Consider the following 8,787-nt stretch of genomic DNA (forward strand, 5'->3'; position numbering starts at 1 on the left):
GTTGAAGTAGAGAGAATGCTGTGTTTTGAATAATGCATGAATTTGTGAAGTGTTATCTTGCCTACTAGCTTAAACACCTGCCAAAAATGTATTAGAATAGCTCTTGTTATGTTGTGAAAAAAGATAAAGAAAACAAAAAAATTGGAAAATGGGCGCCGACACGCCAGCACACTGTGCGCGCGCGCGTCGGTGGTGCACTCTAACTCTTGGGCCAAAAACCCGAGAGTCATGCCCACTTCGTGCCTACCTCGCGCCAGGCACCCACGCGTCTGCGTGCTTGTCGCCTGCGCGCCCCCTGTAATTCAGCCATCGACGTGCAAGCGCACTGTGTGTGCGCGCGCCGATGATGCAATCTAAACTCTCTGGTACAAAAACCAGAGAGTTGTGCTACACTTGTGCCAGAACTGACGTGTCCGTGCACTGCGCGCGTCTGCGCCGGTCGCGAATTCCTTCAGGCACGCGTCCGCGCAAGGTGTGCGTCTGCGCGCCTGCGATACTTGCCAACTATGGTATAAAAACCAGAGACTTAATTAGGCCAACTTTGTGCCAGTCCTGTGCTAGGAGCACAACTAACCTCGCGCGTTAGCACCATTGACACGTACGCGTCCCTTGCCTAACCCTCACCGACGCGCCAGCGCATGCGTCGGTTGCGCGAATTAGTTTTAAAGCTGCGCGCCCTGTTCTAACTCTCTTTCTCACTTCTTCTCTTCCTTTCTTATTTCTTTCTTCTTCCTCTTCCATCAACTCTCTTCCCTTCTTTCTCTTCCATACTCCACCACCATCTCCGACCACTTACCGGTGACAACCACCTTTTTCGGTGACGCTACATCTTCCTCCATTTCATTCTCATCTTCACAAAAGAAATCTCAACATTGTTTTTTTCCACTTTTCAAGGTTCTACTTCCTCCATTTTTTATCTATTACTTTCTTTGCATTGTTTCTTCTTCTAGTTAGATTCCCCTTGTTAGTTTATTTGTTTTCTCTTTTAGTACATCATTATACTATTTGCTTTTTGCTAGTTTACTTTTCCTTTTTCTTGTTTTTCCATGGATGTTAAATTTGAGCTTAATTGCTTTAATAGATCTTTTGTCATTTTTTTCCTTATCTTTGCCAATATGTGATGTTTATGTGATGATTGATGTTTCATTTTGGGTTTCAAATTGGTTGAGTATCTCATAAATGCTCATTGCTTGATTATTGCACACCAAGTGTTTGAGGAAATGCACATATGCCATTTTTGTTCATTTTAAGTCATATATTTTCAAATTGGTGCTCCTTCCTCATATGCACTTGCTCTCTCTTAAATGCATTGAGTCCACATTGTTTGCTTAGAGTGTATACTTGCCAATTAGATATTCATTGAACATGACTTGCTCTTTTGTTATGGATGATCGAGATTACTCTTCTCATGCCATTGCATGCTTTACCTCCTCTTGCATCCCATGCCAAGTGATATGACCCTTGCTTTTACAATCACTTTGGGCACTACATTTTACTTGCATGTTCTTGTTAAAATGATTCTTGGGTTTAATGTTTTCCTTCTTTTCCTTCCTTTTTCAGGATGGCCACCAAGAAAGGCAAGGAGATAGCTTCAAGAAAACCGGCCGCAAAAAGGGCACCCCAAAGGCCAAACTCTAAGGCGCACTCTTCACTAGGAGCAAAAACCCTATCTAAGAAGGCGAGGACACCCGCTCCTATTGATGAGAAAAAAAAGAGCAAACCGGCGAAAGATTCTTCAAGGTTCCCCAACCGCTTTTGTGAACTTATGTTCCCCTCCATGGTTGTAAGGAACTGTCATCCTGAGCATCTACTCGTTCTGCCGGATGGTGCACGAAATTGTGATCCCTGGTAATGGCTCCAAAAACTTGGTGCTCTAATCTTAATTCATAATTTGTCACAACTTCGATACAACTAACCAGCAAGTGCACTGGGTCGTCCAAGTAATAAAACCTTACGTGAGTAAGGGTCGATCCCACGGAGATTGTTGGTATGAAGCAAGCTATGGTTATCTTGTAAATCTCAGTCAGGCGGATATCAAATGGTTATGGAGTTTTCGAATAATAATAATAAATAAACAGAAAATAAAGATAGAAATACTTATGTAATTCATTGGTGAGAATTTCAGATAAGCGTATAGAGATGCTTTCGTTCCTCTGAACCTCTGCTTTCCTACTGTCTTCATCCAACCAGTCCTACTCCTTTCCATGGCAAGCTTTATATAGGGCATCACCGTTGTCAATGGCTACATCCTAACCTCTCTGTGAAAAAGGTCCAAATGCTCTGTCACGGCACGGCTAATCATCTGGAGGTTCTCGATCATACTAGAATAGGATTCACCCTCCTTTTGCGTCTGTCACTACGCCCAGCACTCGCGAATTTGAAGTTCGTCACAGCCATCCCTTCCCAGATCCTATCTGGAATACCACAGACAAGGTTTAGACTTTCCGGATCTCAGGAATGGCCATCCATGGGTTCTAACTTATACCACGAAGATTCTAATATCTCGGACTCGGTCCTCTGTATTAGATATCTAAGAGATATTCATTCTAGCTTGTTTGCATGTAGAACGGAAGTGTTTGTCAGGCACGCATTCATAAGTGAGAATGATGATGAGCGTCACATAATCATCACATTCATCATGTTCTTGGGTGTGAATGGATATCTTAGAAGCGGAATAAGTTAAATTGAATAGAAAAACAGTAGTACTTTGCATTAAATCATGAGGAACAGCAGAGCTCCACACCTTAATCTATGGAGTGCAGAAACTCTACCGTTGAAAATACATAAGTGATAATGGAGTTCATTGGTCTCGGCCCCAGAGGGGAACCGGAGTAACCAAGACTATGAATACAATGATAAAAAGTTCTATATATACTAGACTAGCTACTAGGGTTTACAGAAGTAAGTAATTGATGCATAAATCCACTTCTGGGGCCCACTTGGTGTGTGCTTGGGCTGAGCTTGAAGTTTACATGTGCAGAGGCTTCTTTTGGAGTTGAACGCCAAGTTGTAACGTGTTTTTGGCGTTCAACTCTGGTTTGTAACGTGTTTCTGGCGTTTAACTCCAGACTACAGTGTAGAACTAGCGTTCAACACCCTTTTGCGTCGTCTAAACTTGGGCAAAGTATGGACTATTATATATTTCTGGAAAGCCCTGGATGTCTACTTTCCAACGCCGTTGAGAGCGCGCCATTTGAAGTTCTGTATCTCCAGAAAATCCACTTTGAGTGTAGGGAGGTCAGAATCCAACAGCATCAACAGTCCTTCTTCAACCTCTGAATCTGATTTTTGCTCAAGTCCCTCAATTTCAGCCAGAAAATACCTGAAATCACAGAAAAACACACAAACTCATAGTAAAGTCCAGAAATGTGAATTTAACACAAAAACTATTAAAAACATCCCTCAAAGTAACTAGATCCTACTAAAAACATACTAAAAACAATGCCAAAAAGCGTATAAATTATCCGCTCATCACAACACCAAACTTAAATTGTTGCTTGTCCCTGAAAATCAAATAGGATAAAAAGAAGAGAATATACTATAAATTCCAAAATATCAATGAAACATAGCTCCAATCAGATGAGCGGGACTTGTAGCTTTTTGCCTCTTGAATAGTTTTGGCATCTCACTTTATCCATTGAAGTTCAGAATGATTGGCATCTATAGGAACTCAGAGTTCAGATAGTGTTATTGATTTTCCTAGTTCAGTATGTTGATTCTTGAACACAGCTACTTTATGAGTCTTGACCGTGGCCCTAAGCACTTTGTTTTCCAGTATTACCACTGGATACATAATTGGGTGAACCTTTTCAGATTGTGACTCAGCTTTGCTAAAGTCCCCAATTAGAGGTGTCCAGGGTTCTTAAGCACACTCTGTTTTTGCTTTGGACCTTGACTTTAACCGCTCAGTCTCAAGTTTCCACTGGACACCTTCAAGCCACAAGCACATGGTTAGGGACAGCTTGGTTTAGCCGCTTAGGCCAGGATTTTATTCCTTTAGGCCCTCCTATCCACTGATGCTCAAAGCCTTGGGATCCTTTTTATTTACCCTTGCCTTTTTGTTTTAAGGGTTGGCTTTTTGCTCTTGCCTTTTGTTTTTAAGAGCTTTTGGCTTTTTCTGCTTGCTTTTTCTTTTTCTATTTTTTTTCGCCATTTTTTTTCTGCAAGCTTTGTATTCACTGCTTTTTCTTGCTTCAAGAATCATTTTTATAATTTTTCAGATTATCAAATAACATTTCTCCTGTTCATCATTCTTTCAAGAGCCAACATATTTAACATTCTTAAACAACAACTTCAAAAGACATATGCTCTGTTCAAGCATTCATTCAGAAAACAAAAAGTATTGTCACCACATCAATATAATTAAACTAAGTTCAAGGATAATTTCGAAACTCATGTACTTCTTGTTCTTTTGAATTAAAAAACATTTTTCATTTAAGAGAGGTGATGGATTCATAGGACATTCATAACTTTAAGACAAAGTTACTAAATACTAATGATCATGTAATAAGACACTAACATAGATAAGCACTTAACATAAAGAAAACGAAAAACAGAAAATTTGAGAACAAGGAATGAGTCTACCTTAGTGATGGTAGCGTTTGCTTCTTGAGGAACCAATGATGTCCTTGAGCTCTTCTATGTCTCTTCCTTGTCTTTGTTGCTCCTCCCTCATAGCTCTTTGAGCTTCTCTAATTTCATAGAGGATGATGGAGTGCTCTTGATGTTCCACCCTTAGTTGTCCCATGTTGGAACTCAGTTCTCCTATGGAGGTGTTGATTTGCTCCCAAAAGTTCTGTGGAGGAAAGTGCATCACTTGAGGCATCTCAGGGATTTCTTGGTGATGAGCTCCTTCATGCGTCTCTTGAGATCCATGAATAGGCTCTCTTGTTTGCTCCATCCTTTTCTTAATTATGGGCTTGTCCTCTTCAATGAGGATATCTCCCTCTATGTCAATCCCAGCCGAATTGCATAGGTGGCAAATGAGGTGAAGAAAGGCTAACCTTGCCATAGTGGAGGACTTGTCAGCCACCTTGTAGAGTTCTTAAGGTATAATCTCATGAACTTCTACCTCTTCTCCAATCATGATGATATGGATCATGATGGCCCGGTCTATTGTAACTTCAGACCGGTTGCTAGTGGGGATGATTGAGCGTTGAATGAACTCCAACCATCCTCTAGTTACAGGCTTAAGGTCCAGTCTTCTCAGTTGAACCGGTTTGCCTTTTGAGTCAATCTTCCAATGAGCTCCTTCCACACATATGTCCATGAGGACTTGGTCCAACCTTTGATCAAAGTTGACTCTCCTTGTGTAGGGGCGTGCATTCTCTTCCATCATTGGCAAGTTGAACGCCAACCTCACATTTTCTGGACTAAAATCTAAGTAATTCCCCCGTACCATGGTGAGATAATTCTTTGGGTTCGGGTTCTTACTTTGATCATGGTTCCTAATGATCCATGCATTAGCATAGAACTCTTGAACCATTAGAATTCCGACTTGTTGGATGGGGTTTGTTAGAACTTCCCAACCTCTTCTATGGATCTCATGTCGGATCTCCGGATACTCATTTTTCTTGAGTTTGAAAGGGACCTCGGGGATCACCTTCTTCTTGGCCACAACATCATAGAGGTGGTCTTGATGGGCTTTGGAGATGAATATTTCCATCTCCCATGACTCGGAGGTGGAAGCTTTTGTCTTCCCTTTCCCTTTTCTAGAGGTTTCTCCGGTCTTAGGTGCCATGAATGGTAATGGAAAAACAAAAAGTTTATGCTTTTACCACACCAAACTTAGAATATTGCTCGCCCTCGAGCAAGAGAAGAAAGAAGAGATGAAGAAGAAGAAGAAATGGAGGAGAGGGAGAGAGGTTTGTGTTTCGGCCAAGAGGAGGAAGAGAGGGTTGTGTTGTGTGAAAAGGAAGAAGAATGGAAGGGTTTATATAGGGGAGGGAGAGGGGTTAGGTTCGGCCATTTAGGGTGGGTTTGGGTGGGAAAGTGATTTTGAATTTTGAAGGTAGGTGGGGTTTATGAGGTAGGTTTATGGGGAAGAGTGGATGGATGTGAGTGGTGAAGGGGTGGTAGGGAAGAGAGCTTGAGGTGATTGGTGAAGGGTTTTGGGGAAGGGTGTTTATTGGGAAGAAAGGATGAATGAGAAGAGGAAAGAGTATGAGTGGAGGTAGGTGGGGATCCTGTGGGATCCACAGATGCTGAGATGATCCTGTGGGGTCCACAGATCCTGAGGTGTCAAGGAATTGCATCCCTGCACTAATTAGACATGTAAAATTCCTTTGCATGCAATTCTGGCGTTTAAACGCCGAATTGGTGCTTGTTCTGGGCGTTTAGTGCCCAGATGCAGCATGTTTCTGGTGTTGAACGCCAGTTCTATACTTGTTTCTGGCGTTCAGCGCCAGCTTTCCTCAGTGTGCATTCCTGGCGTCTGAACGCCAGGATGCTGCTTGTTTTGGGCGTTCAACGCCAGATCCATGCTCTGTTCTAGCGTTGAACGCCAGCCAGATGCTCCTTACTGGCGTTTAAACGCCAGTAAGTCCTTCCTACAGGGTGTGATTTTTCTTCTGCTATTTTTGATTCTGTTTTTTATTTTTCTATTTATTTTGTGACTCCATATGATCATGAACCTAATAAAACATGAAAGAACAATAAAAATAAAAAAAATTAGATAAATAAAAATTGGGTTGCCTCCCAACAAGCGCTTCTTTAATGTCAATAGCTTGACAGTGGGCTCTCATGGAGCCGCACAGGTGATCATGTCAATTTTATAGACTCCCAACACCAAACTTAGAGATTGGATATGGGAGTTCAACACCAAACTTAGAGTTTGGCTAAGGCCTCCCAACACCAAACTTAGAGTTTGACTGTGGGGGCTCTGGTTGACTCTGCAGTGAGAGAAGCTTAGCGTGCCTCTTTTCTATGTTTACAGGATGATAACCTTGTGCTTTAAACACAAGGGAGTCCCCATTCAATTGAAGGACTAATTCACCTCTGTTAACATCTATCACAACTCTTGCTGTGGCTAGGAAGGGTCTTCTAAGGATGATGGATTCCTCCTCATCCTTCCCAGTATCTAGGATTATGAAATCAGCAGGGATGTAAAGGCCTTCAACCTTTACTAACATGTCCTCTACTTGTCCATAAGCCTGTTTTTTGGAATTGTCTGCCATCTCTAATGAGATTCTAGCAGCTTGTACCTCAAAGATTCCCAGTTTCTCTATTACAGAAAGTGGCATGAGGTTTATTTCTGACCCCAGGTCACATAGAGCCTTCTCAAATGTCATGGTGCCTATGTTACAAGGTATTAGGAACTTTCCAGGATCCTGTTTCTTCTGAGGAAATCTCAGTTGATCCAGATCACTTAGTTCATTGATGAGCAAGGGAGGTTCATCTTCCCAAGTCTCATTACCAAATAATTTGGCATTCAGCTTCATGATTGCACCAAGGTACTTGGTAACTTGCTCTTCAGTAACATCCTCATTCTCTTTAGAAGAAGAATACTCATCAGAGCTCATGAAGGGCATAAGGAGGTTCAATGGAATCTCTATGGTCTCTAGATGAGTCTCAGATTCCTTTGGTTCCTCAGAGGGAAACTCCTTGTTGATCACTAGACGTCCCAGGAGGTCTTTCTCCTTGGGATTCACGTCCTCCCCTTCCTCCTTGGATTCAGCCATGATGGTTATATCTATGGCCTTGCAATCTCTCTTTGGATTCTCTTTTGTATTGCTTGGGAGAGTACTAGGAGGGGTTTCAGTGATCTTCTTACTCAGCTGGCCCACTTGTGCCTCCAAATTTCTAATGGATGACCTTGTTTCATTCATAAAACTCAGAGTGGCCTTAGATAGATCAGAGACTAAATTTGCTAAGCTAGATGGATTCTGCTCAGAATTCTCTGTCTGTTGCTGAGTGGATGATGGAAAAGGTTTACTATTGTTAAACCTGTTTCTTCCACCATTATTAAAGCCTTGTTGAGGCTTTTGTTGATCTTTCCATGAGAAATTTGGGTGATTTCTCCATGAGGGGTTATAGGTGTTCCCATAGGGTTCACCCATGTAATTTACCTCTGCTATTGTAGGGTTCTCAGGATCATAAGCCTCTTCTTCAGAAGATGCCTCTTGAGTACTGTTGGATGCAGCTTGCATTCCATTCAAACTCTGAGAAATCATATTGACTTGCTGAGTCAATATTTTATTCTGAGCCAATATGGCATTCAGAGTATCAATTTCAAGAACTCCCTTCTTCTGAGGCGTCCCATTACTCACTGGATTCCTTTCAGAAGTGTACATGAACTGGTTATTAGCAACCATGTCAATGAGTTCTTGAGCTTCTGCAGGCATTTTATTTACGTGAATGGATCCACCTGCAGAAGTATCCAATGACATCTTAGCTAATTCAGACAGACCATCATAGAATATATCCAGGATGGTCCATTCTGAAAGCATGTCAGAAGGACACTTTTTGGTCAGTTCCTTGTATCTCTCACAAGCTTCATAGAGGGATTCACCTTCTTTCTGTCTGAAGGTTTGAACATCCACTCTAAGCTTACTCAGCTTTTGAGGAGGAAAGAACTTGGCTAAGAAAGCCTTGACCAGCTTATCCCAAGAGTTCAGGCTATCCTTAGGTTGAGAGTCCAACCATATTCTAGTTCTGTCTCTTACAGCAAAAGGAAAAAGCATGAGCCTGTAGACTTCAGGATCTACTCCATTAGTCTTAACAGTGTCACATATCTGCAAGAATTTAGTTAAGAACTGAAAAGGATCTTCAGATGGAAGTCCATGAAAC

General features: G+C 41.8%; 1 non-coding gene across 1 annotated transcript; it reads left to right on the forward strand.

Moving 5' to 3' along the window:
* Positions 1-8,441: 8,441 nt before the first annotated feature.
* On the forward strand, positions 8,442-8,549 carry LOC148567821 (small nucleolar RNA R71). The gene has a single exon (XR_015883062.1). It is a non-coding gene; the product is annotated as a small nucleolar RNA R71 (small nucleolar RNA).
* Positions 8,550-8,787: the final 238 nt, after the last annotated feature.

This window comes from Arachis ipaensis, chromosome B4 (assembly GCF_059453495.1).
Source record: "Arachis ipaensis isolate K30076 ecotype BB chromosome B4, ASM5945349v1, whole genome shotgun sequence".
In the NCBI taxonomy this organism is placed as follows: Eukaryota; Viridiplantae; Streptophyta; class Magnoliopsida; order Fabales; family Fabaceae; genus Arachis; species Arachis ipaensis.